This window comes from Heptranchias perlo, chromosome 12 (genome assembly GCF_035084215.1).
Source record: "Heptranchias perlo isolate sHepPer1 chromosome 12, sHepPer1.hap1, whole genome shotgun sequence".
NCBI lineage: Eukaryota > Metazoa > Chordata > Chondrichthyes > Hexanchiformes > Hexanchidae > Heptranchias > Heptranchias perlo.
In genome coordinates, this window is record NC_090336.1 from 49,183,159 (window position 1) to 49,196,275 (window position 13,117).

The window sequence follows — 13,117 nt, forward strand, 5'->3', positions numbered from 1 at the left end:
AGGAGTATGCCAAACGGCCCCTCGAGCCTCCTCCGCCATGCAATGAGATCATGGCTGATCTTCTACCTTAACACCACTTTCCCATCCTATCTCCATGTCCCTTGATTCCCTTAGTGTCCAAAAATCTATCAATCTCAGTCTTGAATATACTCAATGACTGAGCATCCACAGCCCTCTGGGGTGAGAATTCCAAAGATTCACAACCATCTGAGTGAAGAAATTTTTCCTCATCGCCATCTTAAATGGCTGACCCCTTATCTTGAGACTATGACCCCTAGTTCTAGACTCTCCAGCCAGAGAAAACAGCCTCTCAGCATCTATCCTGTCAAGCCCTCTAAGAATTTTATACGTTTCAATGAGATCACCTCTCATTCTTCTAAACTGTGGAGAATATAAGCCCATTCTACACAATCTGTTCAGTCTTTCCTGATAGTTAGAACCTCTCAATTCTGGTATTATCCTTGTAAATATTTTTTTCACCTTCTCCGGTGCCTCTATATCCTTTTTAAACAGCCCCTCAGATTGTCAGGACTATAGATTCACACTAAGTTCATATTGTACGAATCGGTTATTACAGTAGCCTGACAAATGTTGTAAAGAATTGAATTTCTACTCATAAATCAGCATTCATTTCACATCAAGACAATATTCTGAAATGGTGTTGTCTGCAGGGATGTTCTTGTTGTTTTCTCTGAAAGACAGTAGGACCTAGAACAGACACGGATTTAAGGCTGTTCTATTTATCTTCAGTACAATTTTTTACATCAATGTCTGAAGGCAGGTTTATTACATCTGAAATAAAAGCAGAAAATCAGCAGCTCAGGCAGCATCTAGTGGAGTGAGAAACAGAGTTAACCTTTCAAGTCGATAGCCTTTCATCAATATTGGAAGATGTTGGAGATCCCATATCTACCACATCGAAGCCTAGTGTGATCTTACTGAGCAATTTCAAAACTGGTTGATATTATGGCACATCTCACTTACTTTATTATTTTTAATTAACTTTCAAGAACATAAATAAATACAAAAGGAAACAATTAATTTCAGTCAGACCTGGTTTGACCACAAATGTTCAGAATAGCTGCTTTTATTATGAATTGCAAATGACTGGATGGTCAGCCGGCAATTCTAAATAAATATATGGAAGCAAGTATCTTGATTGCAGTGTATTTATTTGTTATATTACAAACCAACTTGCATATCAAAACAACTAACAAGAAGCCTTGGCACTCGTACAATTTGCATATGTTCACGAACACATAGTCAGCATTAGTTTAAACTGGATTAGTGTAGAACTAGACACAGTCTGCCAAAAAGTTTACACTGCTACCAAATCTGACAGCAGCTTGATGAGAAAAAGTGAAATTGGTGGGTTCAGTAGCAACACAAATTGGGTGCTAGTGAATTGGCAGCCTGTTTACACCAGGCCCGATTTTCTATAATGAACAGCTATTTCACTTTAATGAGAAGAGAAAGAGTGGGGATTGCTGAGCATTATCAAGTTGACTCACTTTAGGTTTGGAGTGAAAGATTTTAAGATTATCCAGCAGTTATTATGGAAACTGTTGGATTATCAGAGAAAATAAAACTGTTCTGATCTCCAGACGGTCAGTTTAATCAATCATGTATTCCTTCCATTCCAATGCCTTTTCACAAAGGCCTTTAATGAATGAGGGTTTGTATGACTTAAACAAGGCTAGCAATGCTGAGTGACCAAAGGACACTAAGCCAGCCTCAAAAGGATTTAGTTAACAGACTATTAGGATTTTTTTTTTAGCACAGGACTTCTAAATAGTTAAAAGAAAGAAAAATTTGCATTCATATAGTGCCTTTCATGACCCCAGGAGATCCCAAAGTGTTTTACGCTAATGAAGTCCTTTTGAAGTGTAGTCTCTGTTGTAATGTAGGAAACGCTGCAGCCAATATTGTGCACAGCAAGGTCCCACAAACAGCAACGTGATAATGACCAGATGATTTTTTTTAATGATATATTTGGCTAGGACACCAGAGGAAACTCTCCTGCTCTTCTTCGAAATATTGCCATAGGATCTTTTACATCCACCTGAGAGGGCAAACAGAGGCTCAGTTCAACACTTCATCCGAAAGATGGCACCTCCGATAGTGCAGCACTCCCTCAGTATTGCACTGGAGTGTCAGCCTAAATTTTGTGCTCAAATCTTTGGACTTGAACCCATAATCCCTGACTCAGAGCTACAGTTGACACAGTGAAAAAGGCAATAAGGCCAGTTCCTAGTAGCTGCTTTGGTAGGCACCAGTTCAACTAAATTGATGACATTGGTGGCACTAGTGTATAAAATCAACAAGTTCACATATTCCTATTCACTGCCGTAATGGGTGATAATAGAAAACATACTATTTGTACCATCTTTAAGACCGCATCCAATTTGAAATCAACCGATGAACCTCAGGATAAAAGATTATTTTCAGCCCTGATTAAAGTGCTTGTTCTCCTGACTGTGACAAAAATCAGATTATGCAGTTTCCCTTCAATATTCTGCTCACAGGTAAATCTATTTCCATGTAGCATGCAATGCAATAAAAACTGGTGTCACTACAGTTTAAAGCATTCAATACAATGGCAGTTCCTTTTAAGTCACGTGATTCAACCTTATCAGCACTCTGTCTGTTGCTATCCACCGTCATACCTGCCTGTAGCAACAATAAGACTTGTCAAAAATGGAATACAATTTCTGCCTGTCAATCCCACCCCCTTCCCCACCACCACCACGCACACTAACTGTGGCCAGGTAAAGTAATACAGACTGCAGTTCGAGGATTCAAGGGTTCCAACAGTATCAATAAACTGCTTAAGCTTTGGATTTAGGGTTTAGGATCTCACCTGACTCCCTCGATATGTTACTGCGTTATAACATGAATATTTTGTTAAAGTTAATTCATCAATTGTTCCTGTTTCCTTTTCCTGTAGGAGTATTGAGATACCTAAATCTGGGGGATGATTGTTCTCTGTGTCCTCGGTGTAGTGAAATCATGAATACATTTATCAAAATAGTGTTTACCATCTTGCTACCCCGACACATAAAGGAAAGCTCCCCCCCAGTGTCCTTTATGTTGCACGAGATGGATAATTCCCAGTTGATGGCCCGGAGAGGATTGGGTAAGATGGCTATTTCTGTCTTCTCCTTTCTGTGGGGAGTTAGACTGGCTGGGACTGAGGAAGAAATCCACCTGACAGGGACTGAGCAAGAATGGTTCCTGCATGGAGCAGCAAGGATTTGGAACAAGGCGTCTGAAGCTAGAATGAAAAGCTACCATTTTAAATTTGAGGGTCCAAGTTGGCAACTGCTGTGCAGAGAGACTGGATGATAAATTATGTGACAGATGTGGACTGTTGATGGGCTGAAGATTTCCAGTTTGGATTAGAGTAATTGAGTTTGTGAATACAGGAAATAGCATTATTCTGTATTTGAAGCTTTAGGAGGGCTGAAAAAGATTGACTGCAACATCTTTTTTATATAAAATAAATTAAATAGAGTTAAAAATGTTTGTTAATGTCATGGGTTCACTTGTTATTGCTTAATGATTGGGCTAAATTTGTTATGGTGTTACTTTGTTTTGATTTTTAGCGGTATTTTAAAGTACTGTATAAATAGACCCAATATTGGTTTATTAAAAGTTATAATTATGGATTTTATTGATTGTGGATGAGGGCCAGTTCAAGTTTGTTCTGCCCAGATAAGATTTCAGTTGCAGCGCATGTTCTAATAAACTCACAATGCCTGTAGTCCATTAGATTTGTCCGTTAAAGAGACTGTGCTGAAATTGTATCGCCAACAATGTTATGATGTAATAAACTAGTATCACCTGACTTTATGTTGCACTGGTCTATCTGTCCACATGACTGTTATATAAAGGCATAGAAGAGTCACATCTATGTTCTATTTCAAGAGCACATTCACCAACTCATTGCATGTACTTATGAAGCAGATTCACCTTCTCATTTCACATTTTACAGTTTAACCCATAAGCTGCTGGTAAAGTCGGCATGTACTTAAACCAGGAGGCTCCACGGTGAAGCTCCAGTCTATCCTGAGTCAGTGGACCTCAACAGGGGAAGCAGCAAGGGTGCTGGATTGGGGGGCAAATTAGCCATGGTTCCCACTCCTGAAGATTGTGTAATGAGCCCTGCTGGAAAGTACATGCGTACGGACAGGAATGTGCTTGGTTGTGATGCCTTCCATGATGTGATAGCTGATAGAATAGACTACCTTCACTCACTGCCTAGACATGTGAATGAACAATGGTTACTTGTCCAGGACACCAGCTGCTGCCTGTGAGGCCTTATCCCAGCAAGAGTCAAAATAGGGTAGGTTTTCATCATTACTGACTGGGCATAAATCATCACCTGGGTAGATCGAAATGAGGAAAATCTGGCAAGGAGGATCACAAGCCTTTAACGGAGCCCATCCGATTTTCCTTCCATTTAAGTTAATGGAAGGGAAATCAGACATGGTCCGTTACGTGTGTGCAATCCTCTCGGCCTGATTTTCCTTGCTGCGGTCCATCCAGTTGATGCTTTATGGCCAGGCAGTAAAGACGGAAATCTATCTAGGTATCTTCAGGGATGAGGAGAGAAATATGGCAAAAATAAAATTGTGCCAAACTGTGGGACTCAAACTGTCATGCCAGCTAATAGCAGCTAACTCAGCACAAACTAGGGATTGAATTGGGGACCTTCCTGATCCGACTAGCTCAGTAACACACAGAGTACCCGCATCTACCTCCTGAGCGATGGTTCCTTATACAAAGTCTCTCTCTGAGTCAGTTAGCATGTCTTATGCCTGTTATATTAGATGCTACAGATAAAGGACTATTTTTGGTATTTATATAACTGACTGTTGCTATATGAGTATACTCAGCAGCTAATTTACACACTGCAAGGTCGCACAAACAGCAATTGCAATGACTGACCAGTTAATCTGTTAATAGTGGTGTTTTTCTGAGGGAAGAACATTGGCCAGGACAACAACAACAAATACTTGCATTTATATAATGCCTTTAACATAGAAAACAATCCCATGATGCTTCACAGAAGCATACTCAGACAAAAATGGACATTGAGCCAAAGAAGGAGATATTAGGAGAGGTAACCAAAGTTTCTTCAAAGGGATGGGTTTTAAGGAGGATCTTAAAGGAAAATCGGTTTAGGGAGAGAATTCCAAACACCAGGAGAACTCTCTGCTCTTCTTCAAACAGTATTATGTGATATTTTATATTTAGCTGAACCACCAGAACAGGCATTTGGTTTAATGTCTCATCCGAAGGACAGCAATTCCAATAATGCAGCACTTCCTTAGAGATGTGTCAGCCTTGATTATGTCTAGAAGGGGGCATGCACGCACAACCTTTCGAGTCAGAAGTGAGAATACTACCAACAGAGCCAAACTAGAGGTGGTGGTACATTGAAGAGTTTTAGACTGAGGAGTTATTGGATTATATTGTGAACCAAGGGGGAAGCTAGTGGGCCATTGCCCTTAAATGCCACTATTGGGTGATGGGTTCTGTTCTTAAATTGACTGAAGCTGCCCGAAAATGATATAGGCTTATCCGCGGATATCACAAATGTCCCTTAATGAACCATACATGAATCGTAATATTTAAATTTTGGATTCTTTCTCTTTTTTGAAAGGAAACCTCATTATATATGGGTTGTGTATGTAATTTATAATTGTATTTAATTACTTTATAAATTATTACCAAACATGAAATATAGCTAAAGAATAATTTGTATTAAGTAGGAAATGGATATTTCATTCATTATTCATATCTGAAATTCTTGTGGGAGCGAACCTTGGAAGGGTCTGCTTGTTAACGTGCATAGACATATGTTCTATAATAAATGATTACCTCAAAGTTTTAAATAGTGAGATCCTCTCTAGATTTAATTTGTCGGTTTATTCCCGTTAGCTGTCTGGACTCTATCCAAGTAATCCACAGATGGAGTATTAATCTTCACTCTCCTGGGTAAATTTCTATTTTCGCTTCTCATTATACACTGTTATTTCTGTCACACATTTCTTTGGCACTTTGGAACAGACGTGAATCCAATGCAAAAAAAAATTAAACTTAAAATGTATTTCAAAATAATTTCACTGCAACTGATTGCTTCCCTCGGCAGTTAGCAATTCCAGCGATTGGGGAGGGTGATGCGTCCGCTGTCAAGCAGATATGGTGAGTATTCATAAGAACATAAGAAATAGGAGCAGGAGTAGGCCAATCGGCCCCTCGAGCCTGCTCCGCCATTCAATAAGATCATGGCTGATCTGATCCTAACCTCAAATCTAAAGAACACAAGAAGTAGGAACAGGACCCGGCCACTCAGCCCCTGGGCCCGCTCCGCCACCCACAGGGCCTTGACCGATCCGAACTCAGCTTCATGTCCAATTTCCTGCCCGCTCCCCGTAACCCCTAATTCCCTTTACTTCTAGGAAACTGTCTATTTCTGTTTTAAATTTATTTAATGATGTAGCTAAAATAAATTTAATGACCCCAGGGTCCTTTCTTATCCATTTTTTGTCTGCCCATATTACATTTCATGGATCCAATGTCAGACTTTGTTTAAATATCGAGCAATAACTAATTAATTCTTTAGATTCATATTTTTTTATGTTGGAGGGAGGTACCATCCATAGATTGATATGCAATTCCAATTTGGTGCCGCATTCTTGTGCTTCACTTTTTGCAGTATGCCAGATTGTGGCAATAGATTTGGTACAAAAAGGAAACATGGATTTCAGTTCTGACAAATGTATCATCATAACGTCCTTCGCATTGTATGTCTAAAAGATCAGATAGAACTGTAGGGTAGTATGTCACCATGCCACCAAGTCAGCCATTGGAAGTCTTTAAAATTATAAAGGGGTTTGATAGGGTGGATGTGGAGAAACTGTTTCCTCTTGCTCTGAGTCTAGAACAATGGGGCATAAATATAAGAAAATCCCTAACAGATCAAGCAAAGAATTTAGGAGGATTTTTTTACACAGAGTAGTGAGAATGTGGAACTCACTGGGGGTGAAATTGGACCTCATTGTGCCTGCGTTCCTGTCGTAAATTGGGTGCAAGGAGTCCAATTTGGGGAGCCAACCTCCCAAACCCAAATAGCAAATATCCAACATCAAATTGGTCCAGATGCTGTAGAGGCGGCCCTGGCTGCCACCTAAAACAGGTAATAGGCCCCGTCAATACGCCAATAAGTGGCCAACTACCTGCTTTAGGACCCAAACCAGAAATTGCTTTGCCCTGAACGCAGCATCCTTAAAGGGTCCTTAAAGGGACCACTGGAGGCCGCCACCAAAAAGGTAAGTTTAAAAAAAAATACTTACCTGGATGTGGAGCTGGGAAAAGCAGTAGTGCTCCTTCTGACTCCACATTAAAACCCGCAGGCTGCCTCTTTCCACCGAACGCACGCATCCCTCTACCCCCCTCCCCCACACACCGCATGCTTCCCCTCACACCCCCGGACTCACCATAGATCCTGGCCCAGCGTCCCAGCTGGCTGATCTTGCTACCCTCCCATGATGGACGAACTACCTCTGGGGCTATACTAATGAGGCCGGCAGACCAATTTGCCATGTGGTTGGATCATACTTGATGCATACATGAGGGAGAAGGGAATAGATGGGCAGGGTGGGAAGTGGTAATTAGAGTGGGAAGAGGCTCGTGTGGAGTATAAACACTGGCATGGACCAGTTGGGCCGAATGGCCGTGTTGTAGATTCTGTGCGATATGTAATTAAATTCTCTGTTTCCAAACACCTGGTAAAATAAAATCCCTATTACACTCGGGTGAATGAACCCCTTTGACCAAGATAGTAAATATCAGTCTTAAAATAATTAATCAGTTACAGATTTTTCTTGATATATATATTTTAAAAAGAATATTTAAGATGAGGGAGATGGGAGAGAGATTACCAAACATACCTATAGTTTGTTCCCATTACAAGAGCTGGGATTGCTGATCTCCGCACAAAGTGACCTGGAATCCACAATACTAAATTATTTCAGGTGTCATTAATCCACATGACACAGGGCACATAAATAGAAAGCTGGCGCTGTGGTTAAGTGTATCTTTGCAAATTGAAATTCTGGAAACAGGCCTTTGCTCTTTAATTTTGACACTTTATTAAATGGGCCGGATTTAACTGTGAGCGGCGAACGAATGGTGCCAGCTGTTCATTAGACTTGCACTTGCCCATAGACTTTCAATGAGCTTTTGCACGGCAAGTTCCTCTAAATTAGCGATCCAAAAAGCACAGCGCACTCTACAGGGCAAGCAGCTATATATCTCCTTAACCAAGCAGATTGACAATTGTAAACAATTTTACAACACCAAGTTATAGTCCAACAATTTTTATTTGAAATCTACAAGCTTTCGGAGACTTCCTCCTTCCTCAGGTAAATGTTCAGGAGCTCCTCGAAGCCTACGCATTTATACATATAGAACAATACATGGTGTTTACAGACTGCCCCTGCAACTGCCCGTTGCCAAGGCAATCACCGTGTTCAGACAGAGAGGTGTCACCTACAGAACCCCTGAATACACATTCAACAAAAAAACAAACAGGAAAAAAAACAGAGAGAGGCAGAAACATCCGGAAGGCAGAGAAAGCCAGCAAATGACCCATTATATTAAAAACAGATAGCTTTTGTTCGCTGGTGGGGTAACGTGTAGCGTGACATGAACCCAAGATCCCGGTTGAGGCCGTCCTCATGGGTGCGGAACTTGGCTATCAATTTCTGCTCGACGATTTTGCATTGTCGTGTGTCTCGAAGGCCGCCTTGGAGAACGCTTACCCGAAGATCGGTGGCTGAATGTCCCTGACTGCTGAAGTGTTCCCCGACTGGGAGGGAACCCTCCTGTTTGGCGATTGTTGCACGGTGTCCGTTCATCCGTTGTCGCAGTGTCTGCATGGTCTCGCCAATGTACCATGCTCCGGGGCATCCTTTCCTGCAACGTATGAGGTAGACAATGTTGGCCGAGTCACAGGAGTATGAACCATGCACCTGGTGGGTGGTGTCCTCTCGTGTGATGGTGGTATCTGTGTCGATGATCTGGCATGTCTTGCAGCGGTTACCGTGGCAGGGTTGTGTGGGGTTCTGTAGGTGACACCTCTCTGTCTGAACACGGTGATTGCCTTGGCAACGGGCAGTTGCAGGGGCAGTCTGTAAACACCATGTATTGTTCTATATGTATAAATGCATAGGCTTCGAGGAGCTCCTGAACATTTACCTGAGGAAGGAGGAAGCCTCCGAAAGCTTGTAGATTTCAAATAAAAATTGTTGGACTATAACTTGGTGTTGTAAAATTGTTTACAATTGTCAACCCCAGTCCATCACCGGCATCTCCACATCAAGCAGATTGAAGCATCGTTAATGAGCTGTGCAGAGACTCAACCAAGAAGTGTAAGTTAGAATAGTGAATTCAATGTCAAATCAGGTACAGAAAGCAAAATAAAGAGAGGGGAAGAGGTAGAGATAAAAGAGAGAAAGAAAAAGTAAGAAAAACATTCTTTATTTAATTTTTTTAAATGTCCAACAACAATTCAAAGCTGAAGGAATGAGCCTCCGCACTTGTAAATGTTAATTTTTAGTGCCATTGAGGATGTTTGGCAGTCATTAAGATTTATCACGTTGTTAAAGTGGTACTTAGACTTGAAATGACTTGACTTCACTTTTTTGGCGAGTTTAGTCCGTATCTGCGATGTCAGTACAGGAACTTCGCGCCGTTCAATACATTTGAATGGTGAGGCCAGCCGGCGAGATGCCGTCTTTGAGCAGCTTTTGGAGGAGCAGGGCATCTGGTGCAGCAACTTCCGGATTTCTGCGTTTAACTGCACATGTGCTGTCGCCGGAAGTTACATAGAATTACATAGAATGTACAGCACAGAAACAGGCCATTTGGCCCAATGGGTCCATGCCAGTGTTTATGCTCCACATGAGCCTCCTCCCTCTCTCCTTCACCTCACCCTATCAGCTATTCGTGGATAATGGCAAGCGCTGTTAGCCTTACCGTTATTTTTACATTAAAATCCGGCCCATAATCTTTTGTATCAAAAAGCTGTGGTTAGAATTTATTGCTGTGCATTTTCAGATAAGTACTTGCCAACCAACTCTGTGAAACTAAATGTATGTACTTCCTATCATCCAACCATCATGAGCCACCTCCTTTCTAAAACTATGTTCTAAGGGTATTTGTGACTGATATTGTTTTATGCATTTTGGCCTTGCTCAATTACAGCTGTTTTCTGTTCACGAGCCAAACTCTCTACAATCCCTAATGTTTTAGACCTGGAGGTATTTAAAATGGCTTCCTACACCTCCATAGTTGAAAGGTTGCTCATTTGTTTATAACTGTTTGTTGATAAACTTGTATTTAAATGTTAGTAGAATTGAGTAGAGTGGTCCTTATCCCTCCCCCTCATGCATTCAGTCATTTTCTGTAGACTACTGATAAATCAGCAAAATGTGAGTGCTTTCCATCATGTATTCTGCAGTGAATCATTATTCAGCAAATTGAGACGGGGTTCGGACTGTAACTAAAAATGTAAGTGCTCTGTGGTCTAATGGATGGTGCCATGAGGCTGGCTTCCAGTTGCATTGTCAGGCCATCGCTTAGGAGCTCTACATAACAACAACAACTTGCATTTATATAGCACCTTTAACATAGTAAAACATCCCAAGGCATTTCACAGGAGTGATTACCAAACCAAATTTGACACCAAGCCACATAAAGAGATATTAGAACAGGTGACGATAAGCTTGGTCAAAGAGATAGGTTTTATGGAGCGTCTTAAAGGAGGAGAGAGAGGTGGAGATGCAGAGAGGTATAGGGAAGGAACTCCAGAGCTTAGCATGGCCTAATACAGCTGTAATATAATTAACATTGTCAGTAAATTTCCAATGTGAAAAAGGTCGTTGTTTACATTTTGATGTTTTTGAAGCATTTTTGATGTAGCCATTGCTCAGGCACAGGTCTAGGCAGTGAGTGCAGGTAGGCTATCATATCAGCTATTCCATCATGGAAGGCATTCCTCTCTATACACATGGATCTCTAGCAGGGGTCATTACACAACCGTGCCAAAGTTCTTCCCCACCTATAGCCCAATACTAGAAATAATTCTAAACTCATTATTCAGCAAGTAGGAGTGTTTCGTAAAGAAAAGCTCACCTACCTCAACTTTTTGCCTGTTCAAATGTAGCAACTGAGGTTTAATCAGAGAGAAAAGAATCTAAGGAAGAACAAAATAAATCATCAGTATTAGTACGGAGTTAAGCAGAAGGACGAAAGAGCTGATAAAAAGTGTGAGAGGGAAAGTAATGAAGGAACACAACTAGCAGAAGGAATGTACTGGTAGTTACTCACGAGGCTGGTGAGTTGCTTCACTCTTCACCTCACCAAGAAAGTAAAAATGTCTTGGGTGAAGTGACGAGTGGAATTTTCCAGCTATGTTTCATCCCTTTAATGTAATACTTTCAGAGGCTTTCACTAATACTGTGAAGGAAGAGACGGCGATAAAAACTTTGCACATCTGCTAAAAAAGTTTCAGAAAAGTTCATTAAAATAAGTTCCATCCGTTTAATAGGAACATTTCTCATGTGAAAGGGATCCTTGTAGCATATCTGAGGAGCCAGAAAGATCAGCAGTCGGAGCACTGGTCAGGGTTGCTACCACATAGAAATATTGTATTGTATTGTAACCTTTTATCATTAATGCTTTATAATAAAGTCATTTTACTATAATGAAGAAAACATTTGTACGTTTTGGAACTTCAAAGCTTCTTTTTATTACAAGCACACTGACAAATACTGTAGGGAAAAGTTCTTGGGTTTAACAGGGATAAAGTTTTTGGAAAGTACTAGCGATAATGCATAAAGATGGTTTAAATTAAAAATAATTTCTGGTAAAGTTGCTTTAGCATTTGAAGTTGCGATGAAGAAGCACTAATGAAGCCATTCTTTTTATATGTTATAAATTATTATCTGTCTGGAGGGTCTGGTACTTGTAGCTGAGCTGCAGTAGACATTACTACCGGATTACTTCCTCTGCATGACTCCAATAATCGTGGATAGCTCAGCGATACATTACAAAGGCTTATAACACCAGACTGATGGCTCGTTACAGATGTCATGTAATGCTGCAAGAACTACTTTGAATATTTGTGCGCGAATCTACCCTATTCTATCAGTCCAGTTCAGATATCAAAAGCAGAACAAAATGCACTCTAATCTCAAAATACAACCACAAAGTGATGAGCAGAAGAAAAGTTGAACACTGAAGCAACATGTAATGTCACTCATTTTACTCATATCTTCTACATTTATCCCTGTATCTTGTATTTCCCTTACCTTCTCCGCTGCCACCCATCCATCAGTATCTTTCCTCGCTTGTCAAAGTCGATCCTCCTCTCTCCCTATCTCTCCGTGTCCCCAATCTACCTCGCTCTCAATCTTGCATCTCTCTTCCCCTGGTTCTCTTGCTGTGGCTGCCAATAATTTTTATTTGCTCCTATCCTCAATCGCTTTACCAGATGTGCACAGTGACGTAATCAGTAGGAAAATATGCTGCTACTTTTTTTAACTTTGAGTTACGACTAACAACAAATTGCATCGCAGGGATCTGTACTACTGTAGGTAAAGCTTCTACTGCCGCTGTGGAAATAATAGGAGACGTTAAGCTAAGTTGTTGCAGGAAACTGACTTCTTTAAAATTTTAGCAATACAGCGACCATACCTCTTTATAGTTAAATAGGTAGACATTTGTATTTCCACATATGGCTGGTTGAACAGGAGTTTCTGATACAAACTAGCACTGTAGACATGAAAGGTGCCACATGGTGCAAACAATATCTTCTGTCATATTTCAAATTAGTAAAATACAGCAACAGAATATATCGAAAATAAATTAAACATTTCCTGTCAGCCTGGACTGATATAAACAACTTGTCATCAAATTAACATTTGAACGCTTGATGTAAAAAGGTAGCCGAGCTGCCAACTGGATGTCTGTCATATGTTTGCTTAACACAGGAAACCATTCACACAGGGCCTTTTTATACTCCTTCTAACATAGTTAATGGTAC

General features: G+C 40.7%; 1 long non-coding RNA gene across 1 annotated transcript; it reads right to left on the minus strand.

Moving 5' to 3' along the window:
• Window positions 1–627: 627 nt before the first annotated feature.
• On the minus strand, window positions 628–12,506 carry LOC137327724 (uncharacterized). The gene is made up of 3 exons (XR_010964530.1): window positions 12,384–12,506; window positions 11,210–11,266; window positions 628–792 (listed from the first exon to the last, which is right to left on the minus strand). It is a non-coding gene; the product is annotated as an uncharacterized lncRNA (long non-coding RNA).
• Between the last annotated feature and the right edge of the window lie 611 nt (window positions 12,507–13,117).